Genomic DNA, 12803 nt, shown 5'->3' with positions numbered 1-12803 from the left:
ACCCGCACCCCTTTGTTTGCTCCCTTTGGATCCTCATATACATTCTACAATGATGGACTTATACAGTATTTGTCCTTACAGGACTGAGTTAGATCACTTAGCTTAATGTTTTCCAGTCCCTCCTGAGTTAGGTACTGATTTACAAAATCATTCTTCTGTGTACTGCATAGCATTCAACCATGTGAATGTACCATAATTTATCAATCCATTTGATTGTGGTTGGACATTTGGGCTGTTTCCATGTTCTTGAGATGGTGAATACAAATTACTTTAAAAAACAGTATACAAAAGAATTATTTCAAAGTTTCGGTGAGTTGGGATTAGGGAACAATTTAGCAGGAACTCTAGGTAGGTTACAGTCAGAATGTTGACTCGACTGCAGTCATCTGAAGGCTCGACTACGCAGGATAATCTATTTCCAAGATGAGTCATGCAAAGGTCAATTAGCAAGCAGCCTCAGCTTCTCACCATGTGGCTTTTCCCATAAACTACTTATGTTTCCTGATGACATTTCAGCTAATTTCCCCCAGAACAAGACATCCAAGAGAGTGTATAAGGAGAGTCTCTGAGCCTATGTCTTCTGAATCACTCATCATCACTTTCATATTATTCTATTTGTTAAAAACAAATCACTATGTGGGCACATATATGGCTAATGTGTTGTTGTTCCAGTTTCTGCGTATGGAGCTGGTGATAAAACTATGGGCGTAGAGTTTCAACTCAAGTCAGGAAACAGAAGATAAGCCCGTTGGTCCTAGAGGGTGTGGGCCAGGCTCTGGAAGAGAAGATGCCCAGGGACACCCTGGGCTTCAGGGAGGAGCTGGATGCCTTCCACTTCTTATGCAAGGAAGGACCTGTGGGCAACTATGTTCCAGGAGCACATCTATCACCAGGGTACCTGCATCTTACAGAACAACAACTTCCCTCTCCTGGTTTGATGGCATTGAGCCTGCAGTATCCAGAGGAGGCATCCACATTCTTGGCCTTCACCTGTGGCCTCCTGCACAGCAGCCTCAGTATGCTGGACATAGAGTCTGCTCATAGCCTCTGTGGCAGCCCTGCCCGCCTCTAAGTTCCAGGTGGTGACACAGATAATCTGAGGAGACCACCCTAGGGGGCCACACCACTGTCACTACCCTGCCCCCCAGAACCTTTACCCCCTGGACCCTCAGGATTCTCAGGGAAATAGACAGTGGCCTAGGCCAGTTGCCTGCCTGAGTGATCACAGAGCCATCAGCCAAGCACGGGGTTCCAGCCACATGGGAGGATGTAGGGAGGGAATCTGGCTTTGGGAAGCCCACTATGTAGGTAGATGACAATAAAAGTGTTTTGACCAGGACAAAACAAAAAACCAAAACCAAATATAAATCACTAAGTCCATCCCATACTACACCCCAATCTACTGCAATAGAGTCAATCCCAACTCACAGCAACTCCACAGGACAGAGTGCAACTGTCCCCCTAGCATCCAAGGCTCTCAGTCTTTACAGAAGCAGACAAGGTGGGGTCGTCTGTCTCCCTTGGAAAGGCTGGTAAATTTGAACCACTGACATTTTTGTTGTGAGTCAAGTGCTTTAACAACAGCACCATCCAAGTGCCTTCCCTGCTCTCAAGGGATGAGAGATTAGGTTGCAGCTCTCAAAGAGGGAAATATTAAAGACTTTATAGACATATTTTAAAATCACCATGTTAAGCTCCCTTTCACCTTTGCAATTTATCTTTCTTTCTTTGGAATTTGAAAAGTAATTCCAATATCATTTTGTTTCATCTTGACCATGCCACTATACCTTTTTTAAACAAAGTCGTCATACTAGTATTAGATGGTGTGCCAGTTTGTCATATTATGGTGATTTGTGTGTTGCTGGGATATTGGAAATTATTTGAAATACAACAATAGGGTCACCTATGATGGAAAAATTTCAGCAAAGGCCCCAGACTAAAACACTAGGAAGAAAGACCTGGATAATAATTATTTAAAAAAATAGACTAGGCAGTGAGGGTTGGTGTATCAGAGTCAGTGAGACTGGCTCAGGATAGGGCAGCCTTTAGAGCTGCTGTATATAGTAGGGTAGCTATGGGTCACAGGTGACTTGACAACAACAGTGAAAACTTATAATGGATTTAGGTCGTTCCAAATTACATGTCAAGAAAACAAAGATTCTTACCACTGGACCAATAAGCAGTGTCATGATGGATGGAGAGGATATTGAAACTGTCAACAGCTTCATCTTTCCGGGATCCACAATTAACTCCCTTGGAACAGCAGTCAGGAAGTAAGGAGAAGTGATTGCTTGTGGGGAAATGGGACTGAGGCTTCCCTGGGGTTATAGGTCCCTCTCTCTGGGGTTTCTTGCCACCACAGCTACAGGCAGGGGGATCCTTACTACCGCAGCTGCAGGGCCATCCCAGAGACTAAACAGGACAAGAGGAAATAAGGAGACACATTGCACTGGGAAAGTCTGAAGTTAGGGACCTCCCCGAATTACTGATGAGTAATGATGTCAGTGTGAGGATTAAGTTATGTCTGATTCAGGCCATGGTCTTTTCAATTACTTGCTATGCATCTGAGAGCTGGGCAATGAATGATGACCAAAAAAGAACTGATGCCTTTGAGCTGTGGTATTGGTGAACGTCCCATGGATGACCAAGAGAACAAACATATATATCTTGGAGAGGGTGCAGCTGGGTGATCTTTGAAGGCAAGTATGATGAGAACTCACCTTATATACTTTGGTCATGTTGCGAGGAGGGCCTATTCCTTGAAGAGGGACATGATGCTGGGAAGGGTGGAGGGTCGAAGGAATGGAAGACTCTTGACCAGGTGAATTGACACGGTGACTGCTGCAATGGGCTCTTGTGCGTCAGGAAGCAGAGGATAACAGAATCGAACAGGGTTCAGATTTTTTGTTCATAGGGTCACTATGAGTCATATTTGATTCAATGGTACCCAACAACAATGACAAGAGCAAATTACATGTTTACACAAAATCTATATTAGTTATTGATTGGAAAACCCGTTCCTCTGTAAATTTTCATTCAAAGCACAATAATAGCAAAAAAGGGGTGTGTCTGTGTGTGTGTGTGCGCGCGCACGCGCGCTTACTTGGCTAATTGCAGGCCCTGATACTCAGTATTTTGGATGAAATGTGACTGTTGTGTCTTGCTCGCCAATTACCTGATAAGCAAATTATAACAGGATTAAGGTGGGGGGCAACACCGTTAATCTAGTCACAACCCTGATCTGATAAAAGGGAAATAACCCAGTGATGTGGCCTGTTACATCTTTTATCTTACACTTAATAAAAAGTAAGAGAAGCAAGCAGAAGAGAAGGCAGACCTCACTACCACCAAGAAAGGAGAGCCAAGAGCAAAGTTTGTCCTTTGGAGCCAGAGTCGCTGCATGTTCAGTCTCCTGTTATTGTTATCTGCCATTGAACTATTGACTATGACTCATAGTGACCTTATGAACAGCAGATCTGAAACTTGCCCTATCCTGTGCTGTCCTTACTATCTCTGGCATATTCGAGCTCATTGTTACAGTAACTGTGTCCACCCATCTTGTTGAGGGTTTTCCTCTCTTTCTCTGACCCTCCACCTTTTCCAGTACGATCTCTTTTTTTGCCAGAAAAAGCCCCTCCTGACCAAATGCCCAAAGTATGTGAGCCAAAGTTCCACCATCTTTTCCTCTAAGGAGCACACTGGCTGCACTGCCTTTGGGTCAGAGTTGCTTATTCTTAGTGGCCAACACCACGATTCAAAGGTATCAATTCTTCTGTCATCCTTACTCATTGTCCAACTTTCAGACACATAGGTAGCAATTGAAAAGACCATGGCTTGGATGAGGTGCACCTTAGTCTTTAAACTAACATCCTTACTCTTTAGAATTTTGGAGAAGTATTTGACAGCAGATTTTCTCAATGTAAAACACCTGTTGCATATCTTTTTCTACTGCTGTTAATGCGGTTGTTGATTGTAGATCTAAGTGAAATGAAATTACTGGTAACTTCAAACCTCTCTCCATCTATCATGTTGGTCCAATTATGAGGAATTTTTGAGGTTTTTTTTTTATGTTGAGGTGAAAATCATATTGAAGACTCTAGTTTTTAATCTTCTGCAATAAGTACAATAAGGTTTCCATTCTTCACAATGTTATCCATAATCGTTATGATCAACACAGTAAAATGTCCTTGCATAGTCAATAAACAGAGTAAACATCTTTCTGGAATTTTGCTTTCAGCAAAAATCCATCCGACATAAGCAATGATATCCCTTGTGCTGTGACCTCTTCTGAAATCAGCTTGAATTTCTGTCAGTTCTCTGTCAATGTGTTATCCCAGTCATTTCAAATAATCTTCAGCAATATTTTGCTTACTTGCATGTGATATTACTTGATATTGTAATAAAATGTACAACAAGCTGGAGTTAGAAAATCAAAAGAGAAAAACATGTTCAGCATTTCTCAAGCAGAACGAGCTATAGAATAAATGATTCAGGAAGTATGAGAAGATAAAAGAAATACACAGTCACTGTACCAAAAAGAACTGGTTGACACTAAAACACTTCAGGAAGTAGCCTATGATCAAGAACCAATAACACTGAAGGATGAAGTCCAAGTTATACTGAAGGCATTGGCAAAAAAACAAGGCCCCAAGAATTGATGGAGTATCAGTTCAGGTGCTCCAGAAACAGATCCAATCCTGGACATGCTGACCAGTCTCTAACAACTAATATGGAAGGCAGTTACTGGGCAACTGACAGGAAGAGGTCCATATTTGTTCCCATTCCCTAAAAAGATGATCCCACAAAGTGTAGAAATTATTGAATAATATCATTAGTGTCTGAACATTCTAGATCCAGGAAAAGATTATTGAGTTTACAGTTGCTCCAAGGAGACAAGGATTTTCCTTCTAAATTGTGAGCCAGTGAAGAGACTTAGCTTTTCAAGACCTAGATAAATTCTGTCATCCATCTCCCTAAACATCAAGGAATAAATGTCTTTTTCCTAAAGTTGCTCATTTGCATTATTTCTGTTACTGTCACTCATACCCAAGGCTATCAAATTAGAACGGACTTATAACTGACCCTCCAGTGGATTGTCAGAAGCTGTCAGCCGTGTGGAAGGAGATTGTACAGCTTTCTTTTGAGGAGCCTCTGTTGTATTTGAATGGAGAGGTAAACCCTTTCGGTCAACAGTACACCTCTCTAAAGACTTCACCACCAGATCTCCCAGGCAATTAAGACAAAACTTTATGATTAGCAATGGAACATTGTTTTATATAGTGCCAAAATATTAGCCCTTCAGGTCAGAAGTTATTGCAAATATGACTGGAGAAGAACACTCTGTAAAACTAACCATAATGACATGGATGGTGGAAAGCGCCATATGCTAATATAGCATGACTCAAAATGAGAAGAAAAAATAGTAAGAACCCATTAATAATTAGAATGCAGAATGGCTTATGGATCTAAGAAAATTGTGTAAGTCATAAAAAATGAAAAGTAAAAAATAAAGACCGATACAGAACATACAGCACAATTAATACTAAATCTTTAATATTTTCTGCAATAGTCTGGTTCCAAGCCTAGAATTTTAAAATGAGGAGAATCTACATATGAATTCACATTTCTTTAAAAACCAAACGATCTGGTTATTTAGCCGTGTAATGACACGCTCGCATGGTTGCAGCCACTTTGGATGAGACCTGGTCTCTTCATTTTCATATGCTTCTTTTGTTCCTGGTTGCTGAGTAAACAAGCCAACAAACAAAACCTGGTGCTGTTGAGTTGGTTCCTCTTTGTGGGGACCTTATCTGTTAGAGAGCAGAGCTGCTCCACAGGATTTTCTTGGCTGTCATCTTTATGGAAGGGAGGAGCTCTGGTGGCCCAGTGTGTAAAGAGTTTTCAGCCCAAAGGCAGGTGGTTCAAATTCACCATGCACTTCTCAGGAGACAGATGGACAGCCTCCTCCAGGGTAGATTACCGTTTCAGAAAATCCCCTGGAGGGCCAGTTATGGGATTTTCCCAACTTAATGGCATATAACAACAACAGCCTTTATGGAAGCAGATTCCCAGGCCTTTCTTCTGTGGCACTACTTGCTGATTTCAAACTGCCAATGTGAAGGCTATTTGAAGAATAAATCAGGCAAACTGTTTGTGTTGGAAGCTGTGGCAATGGGACTGAAGAAAGGAGAAGCCTAATCTTGGATATGAGCTGCATGCTAAAAGAATGAGATATCGTAGACCCCTTAAATCTCATCTACACAGGACTGGAGAAATGACAGAGATAACTAACTGTGGAGATCTGCAAATTAAATAATGTAGGCTTAGAAGATGTGATGGGCATTCTTGTGACTGAAGTTGGCACTGAAGGAAGTAGATCCAGGAGAAAAGCCATGCAATTATGAAGAGGTCATGCATCATCCATCTTGGACCAACGATTAGTCCAATATTCTTTTTGTTGTTTCTGACATATAGTGATTCTACTGTCAAGAAGACAAAGATTCTCACCACTGGACCAATTGGCAGCATCAGGATGGATGGTGAAGAGATTGAGATTGTACACAGCTTTAGTTTGCTTGGCTCCATAGTCAATAGTCTTGGCACCAGCAGCCAGGAAATTAAAAGGCGCATTGCCATGGGAAAGTCTGCTGTTAGGGACCTCTCCAAGGTGCTGAAGAGCAGTGGTGTCTCTCTGGAGACTAAGGTGCGTCTGATACAGGCCATGGTCTTCGCAATCACCTGTTATGCATCAGAGAGTTGGACAATGACCAAGGAGGATAGAAGGAGAATTGATGCCTTTGAGCTGTGGTGCTGGAGAAGAGTATTGAGAATACCACGGACTGCAAGGAAAACAAATAGATTTGTCCTGGGGAGAGGGTTAAACTGGGTGGCTCCTTGGAGGCAAGGATTCTGAGGCTCCGTCTAACTTACTTTGGACATGTAGTGAGGAGAGACCGGTCCTTAGAGAGGGACATCATGCTTGGGAGGGTGGAGGGACGGCGCAGGAGAGGAAGGCCCTCTATGAGGTGGATTGATTCAGTGACTGGGATAATTGGGATGGGAGTGTCAGAGACAGTGCGATTGGCACAGGACAGAGTGGAGTTTAGGGCTGTTGTACATAGGGTCGCTATGAGTCGCAGGCGACTCGACAGCACATAACAACAACAACAACAATTAACTTAGTAGAGCTGTTCCATAGCATTTTATAGGCTATAATCTTTAGAAAAAGGATGTTTGAGGACACAGTGCATTGCATGCAGCACTGCTAACTGAAATATCAGTGGTTTGAATATACCAGCTACGCTGTGGGAAAGATGAACAATCTTCTGTAAAGCCTCAGAAATCCAACTAAATGTTGCTTTAAGTCAGCATTGACTGAATTGCTGCCAGCTCACGTTTTGGTAATCTTTACAGGAGTAGAATGCTAGATCTTTTCTTCTCAGGAGCCCTGGGTGGATTTGACTCACTAACCTTATTGCTTATACTTGTGTCTTACTTAGTATGCAAAGGCAATCAGTGTATGAGTCATAAAAAGTGATGGTTAACAGTGAGAAGAATGAAAATTCCAGAATACGTAATTAGGCTCGTGTGAAACCTGTACATAAAGCAAGAAAAGAGTTACCAAGCAAATAATCTGAGAAGCTGGATTTATATGGAAAATAATGTGGCATCAGGATTATAAAAAGACTCACTAATGATCTTCATTATTCAGATAATACTAGATTGTTTGCTGAAAGAAAAAAAAAGAGCTTGAAGTATTTACTGAAGATCAGAGAGTATATAGCCGTCAGTATGGATTATACTTCAACATCAAGAAAACGAAAATAAGAAAAACCAACTTAACCAAGCAGTCACATTATGATAAATGGAGAAAAAGTTGAAGTTGTCAAATATTTCATTTTACTTGTATCTACTCTTAAAAATTGTTGTTATGAGGAAATAAAACCTGCCAAATGGGGAAATGACAACCTCTTCAACAAATGGTGCTCGCAAAACTGTAGTACTACCTGCAAAAAGCTGAAACAGGATCTAAACTCACACAGTAAACAAAAATCAACTCGAGGTGGATCAGAGACTTGGGAGTAAAGCCTGAAACCATAAAGTTCATCAGAGACAAACTGAGGTCAACCTTAGAAGGCCTAGTATACGGTATAAAGAGACTGCCAAATACAGCCAGAAATGTACAATCTGAAGAGGATAAAATTGATGAATGGGACATTCTAAAGATTAAATCCCTGTGCATATCAAAACCTTTTCCCAACAGTGTGAAAAGAAAACCTGTTAACTGGGAACAAACATTTGGCAATACCATCTCAGACAAGTATCTTGCAATGAAAGTCTATAGAATTCTTCTGGGCCTCCACAATAAAAGACTGATAACCCAATTACAAAATGGGTAAAAGATGTGGGAAAATTTTCACAGAGGAATATGTTCAAAAGGCCAACAGACACATGAAGAAATGTTCAAAATCACTGGCAATAAGAAAGTTTTAAATCAAAACAACAATGAGATACCATCTCACTCCAGTAGCAGTGGTGAAGTTTAACAGGGCAGCAAGAAATAAATTTTGGAGACAATATGGCAAGATAAGAAGTCTTATACATTGTTGATGAGATTGTAAAGTGGTACAACTACTTTTGGTGCTTGCTCAAAAGAGCTGAACATAGAAATTCCATCTGACCCAGCTACACATTGCTTGGAATATACCCCGAGAAAATGAGAACTGAGACTCAAAAGGAAACTTGTACACCAATGCTCATAACAGCGTTATTCACCGTAGCAAAAACATGGAAACAGCCCAGATGTCCAACCACAGATGAATGGATTGAGAAGTTGTGGTATATTCACACAATGGAATACCATACAGCATGCAAGGAACAATGATTTTGTAAATTACTACCTAACTTGGGAGAGACTGGAGAGCACTATGCTGAGTGAACTAACTCAGTCCCATAAGGAAAAATACTGTATAAAACAGTTATTGTAGAATTAGTATAAGGATCCAAGTTGGGGGATGGTAGAAACAGAGGGGTTGAGGATGGATGGGGAGGGGAGATGTTAATCATAGGGTCACACAACTTGATGTATGGGGGGTGAAGGAAATGGAAAAGATCTTGTGTGAATACCATGTATTCAAACTTTGTCAACAAATCAGCATAGAAAAGTTAAAACCACTATCTGAATGGAATTGGTTTAATGAAGAATTTCTTTGGACCTGTAAAAACAAGTTGTTGTTATATCTGGTTGAGTCCAAACTTAGTTGAAAACCTGCAGGTTTTCAAAAGCAGTAAGTCATGCAGGAAGAGATTGTTTCTCTTTCTCCCACAGAGCAGCTGTTGGATTCAAACTGTGTGCCTTTAGGTTGGCAGCTCAACTTCTTGCCTCTAACCCAGCAGACCTCATCACTCATAGAAGTAGCAATCAAGAATCTAACATCATACTGCACTGGAAAAATCTGTAGTACAAGACAAGGATATCGGTTTAAAGTCCAACTGAAAGTGCTGCCAAAGTATACTGAATGGACATGGATTGTTAAAAACACAAAGATGTCTGGGCAGAAGCGCTACCAGGATGACCATTAGAGGTTTCGATGCTGATACTTCATTTTATTCTCAGAAAAGGTTAGTCCTTTGTAAAGGATAGTATCTTTGGGAAAACAGAGTCAGAAAAGGAAAGGAAGACCCACAACAAGATAGATTGACATAGTACCTGCAACAATGAGCTTAAGCAAAGAAGAGGTTATAAGCATAGTGGAGACTAGGCAAGGCTTCAGTCTGTTATACATGATGTTATAGTGAGTAGGCATTGATTCAACAGCACCTAATAACACCAACGATCTTATGGTTAGCCTCCAAATGCTTAACCATTGTGCCACCAGGCAACATTTCAACATTTTCTAGGACTGTGTAAATTTTAGGTTCTGGTAACTCGAAAATGAGTGTGATATTAAAAAAAAAAAAAAGGATAGCTGAGATTTAACCAACCCAGGAAGGACAGAACCCTCTGCACTGTCACCGCCGGTTCACACTCACCACCCCCAGATCACCATGGATTATGACATTGCTGCACTCACAGTTTACAACGGCTCCAGCTTTACAAAGGCTGGCTTTGCCAGCAATGCTGCCCAGCCCCCTGACCCCGAGCCCGACCCCGGCTGTCTTCTCCTCCTTCATGGGTCACCCTTGCCACTAGGGCGTGATGGTGAGCATGGGCCAGAAGGACTGCTACATGAGTGACGAAGCCCGGAACAAGAGAGCCATCCTGACCCTCAAGTATCCCACTGAGCACAGTATTGTCACCAACTGGGATGACATGGAGGAGAGCTGACAACACACCTCCTACAAATTGAGTGTGGCCCTTGAAGAGAACCCTGTGGTGCTGACTTAAACCCCCTGAGCTCCAGAAGAAGATGACCCAGATTGTATACAAGACCCAAATCATGTTCAACATCCCTACCCTGTATGTTGCCATCCAGGCCATGCTCTTCCTGTAGCCTCTGGCCGCACCACCAGCATCGTGATAGATTCTGGTAATAGGGTCACTCACACTCTGCCCTTCTACGAGGGGTATGCCCTCCCCCATGCCATCCTGCATCTGGACCTGATGGGCTACCTCATCAAGATCCTTACCGTGAAGCTACAGCTTCACCACCACAGCCGAGTGGGAAATCATATATGACATCAAGAAGAAACTCTGTTACATCACCACGGACTTTGAGAAGGATATGGCACAGCATCTCCCTCATCCTTCCTGGTAGAAAACTATGAGATGCCCGAAGAACAGGTCATCACCATTGGCAGTGAGAGTTTTTGCTGCCCTGAAGTTCTAGCCCCTCTTCCTGGGCGTGGAGTCTTGTGGCATTCATGAAACTACCTTCAACTCTGTAATGAAGTGTGACATTGACATCTGCATGGACCTCAATGCCAACACAGTGCTGTCCAGCAGGACTACCATGCACAGCGGCATCGCTGACAGGATGTACGAGATCACAGTGCTGGCACCCAGCACCATGAAGAGCAAGATCATCGCTCTCCTTGAATGCATACTCTGTGCAGATCCACGGCTCCACTCTGGCCTCTCAGTCTACCTTCCAGCAGATGTGGATCAGCAAGCAAGGGTATGATGAGTCCGAACCATCCATCATCCACTGCAAATGCTTCTAGGCTGACTCTTCAGTTGTGTTACATACATCCTTTCTTATTAAAAATAAATCTTAACATGCTCAAAAAAAAGTTAAAAAGAAAAATAATGAAGCAGAACTGTTAGCCAAATTTATTAAGTGGGGGGATATATTCATATTTAATGTAATGCATAAAAATAAAGTTCTTTCTGTTCCCCATATGCACATAAAATCCTAGGATGATTGAAGGGAACTGGTAAGAAGACAAAACTTTTATAACCACTTTTGAGGAAGGAACACTATGAAATGCTGAACTCTACTGAATTATGGAAGTGAATACTGGAGGACGGTGTCCACTTATTTCTGGCTTGATTATAAACTGATGGAAACTTTTTAATATAACTATGTGCATTTCCCAGTTTAAACGTGCTTGCTTATTTACATCACATAATTGGAGCTTGTGGTACGTTTCCATGTATTGTTTCTGCTATGTACCCCTAGATGTATCTGACCCATAGCTGACCCTCCAGTGGGTTTTCAGAGGCAATATATCACACAGTAGGAGATTACCCATCTTTCTCCAGTGGAGCAGATGGTGTATTAGAACCACATGCCTTCAGGTTGGCAGTGCAGCTCCTTACTACCAGGCCACCAAAACTCACTGCATTTCCCCATCGAAACCATATTTTCTCTAGTGATTAAGTCAACAAGACCATCTTTAAAAACCATTAAGTGTCATAACTCTATAATACTACCACCTTAGTACATGTCACAGAGTTTCTCTAGAAAAAAATTCAGCCTGTGTACAACATGGAATTCTTAGTATAAATTGTCCTCAAGTCTAGTTGCTAAAACACTGAGTTCTAATCCTGCTATTAAACTAAGCACCTAAGCACTCTGGACCAGTTTTGAGGATGCCTCCTGCTTTTTGGTAACAGTACTAGGCAGGCATGTGTTAGAGGAAAGGTTGTGAATTGTTTAGCGTAGCAGCCATCTTGAACCTCATCTGTGCACTACTATGGAAATGAAAAGGGTAACTAACTGGAGAGATTGGAAAGTTAATCATTGTGGTCTTAGAAGACGTGGTGGACATTCTCGTGGCTACAGTTGGCACTGCATGAGTGGAATCATGAAAAGAATTGACCGTTTTTAAAGGTACCATGTATCATCCAGCTTGGACCAAGGGTCAATCCTATTTTCCTGCTCTTTCTGACTCATAGTGATTCTATCTGACAGAGTATAACTGCTCCATGGAATTTTCTAGACAATAATCTTTAGAGAGGAAGATCCTGAAGTAGATGGGTTGGTTCGGTGACTGTAGCAATGGGCTTGTGTATGTCAGAGATTGTGAAGATGGTATGGGAAAACACAGTGTTCAGATTGGTTGTTTATAGGGTCACTACAAATCATACTTGACTCAATGACAGCTAACAACAACTTTAACTTTAAAAAAATGTGTTCTCGTAGTGTATGTTCACACTTATAATACCTTTATTTACAACAGTTAAAAACACTTCCCCGGACGCAGCGCGAGGGCGAGGCCACCAGCCGGGGGAACGCCGTCGCCAGACCGGGGAACACCGGGGAACGCACGCCGCCGCCAGCCGGGGGAACGCACGCCGCCAGACCGGGGAACGCCGCGAGAGGGACCCGGAAGAGACCCGGGAAGAGCAGCAGCCAGCC

At 42.1% G+C, this 12803-nt stretch overlaps 1 pseudogene; it reads left to right on the top strand.

The window, feature by feature from the left end:
• The first annotated feature begins 10159 nt into the window (after nt 1-10159).
• Nucleotides 10160-11163, top strand: LOC102866559 (annotated as a pseudogene).
• The last annotated feature ends 1640 nt before the right edge of the window (nt 11164-12803 follow it).

Source organism: Elephantulus edwardii, unplaced genomic scaffold (genome assembly GCF_000299155.1).
Source record: "Elephantulus edwardii isolate Elephantulus edwardi_28Jun2011 unplaced genomic scaffold, EleEdw1.0 scaffold00244, whole genome shotgun sequence".
Lineage (NCBI taxonomy): Eukaryota > Metazoa > Chordata > Mammalia > Macroscelidea > Macroscelididae > Elephantulus > Elephantulus edwardii.
Note: the sequence above shows the minus strand (reverse complement) of the source record. Positions and strands in the feature narration are given on the sequence as shown.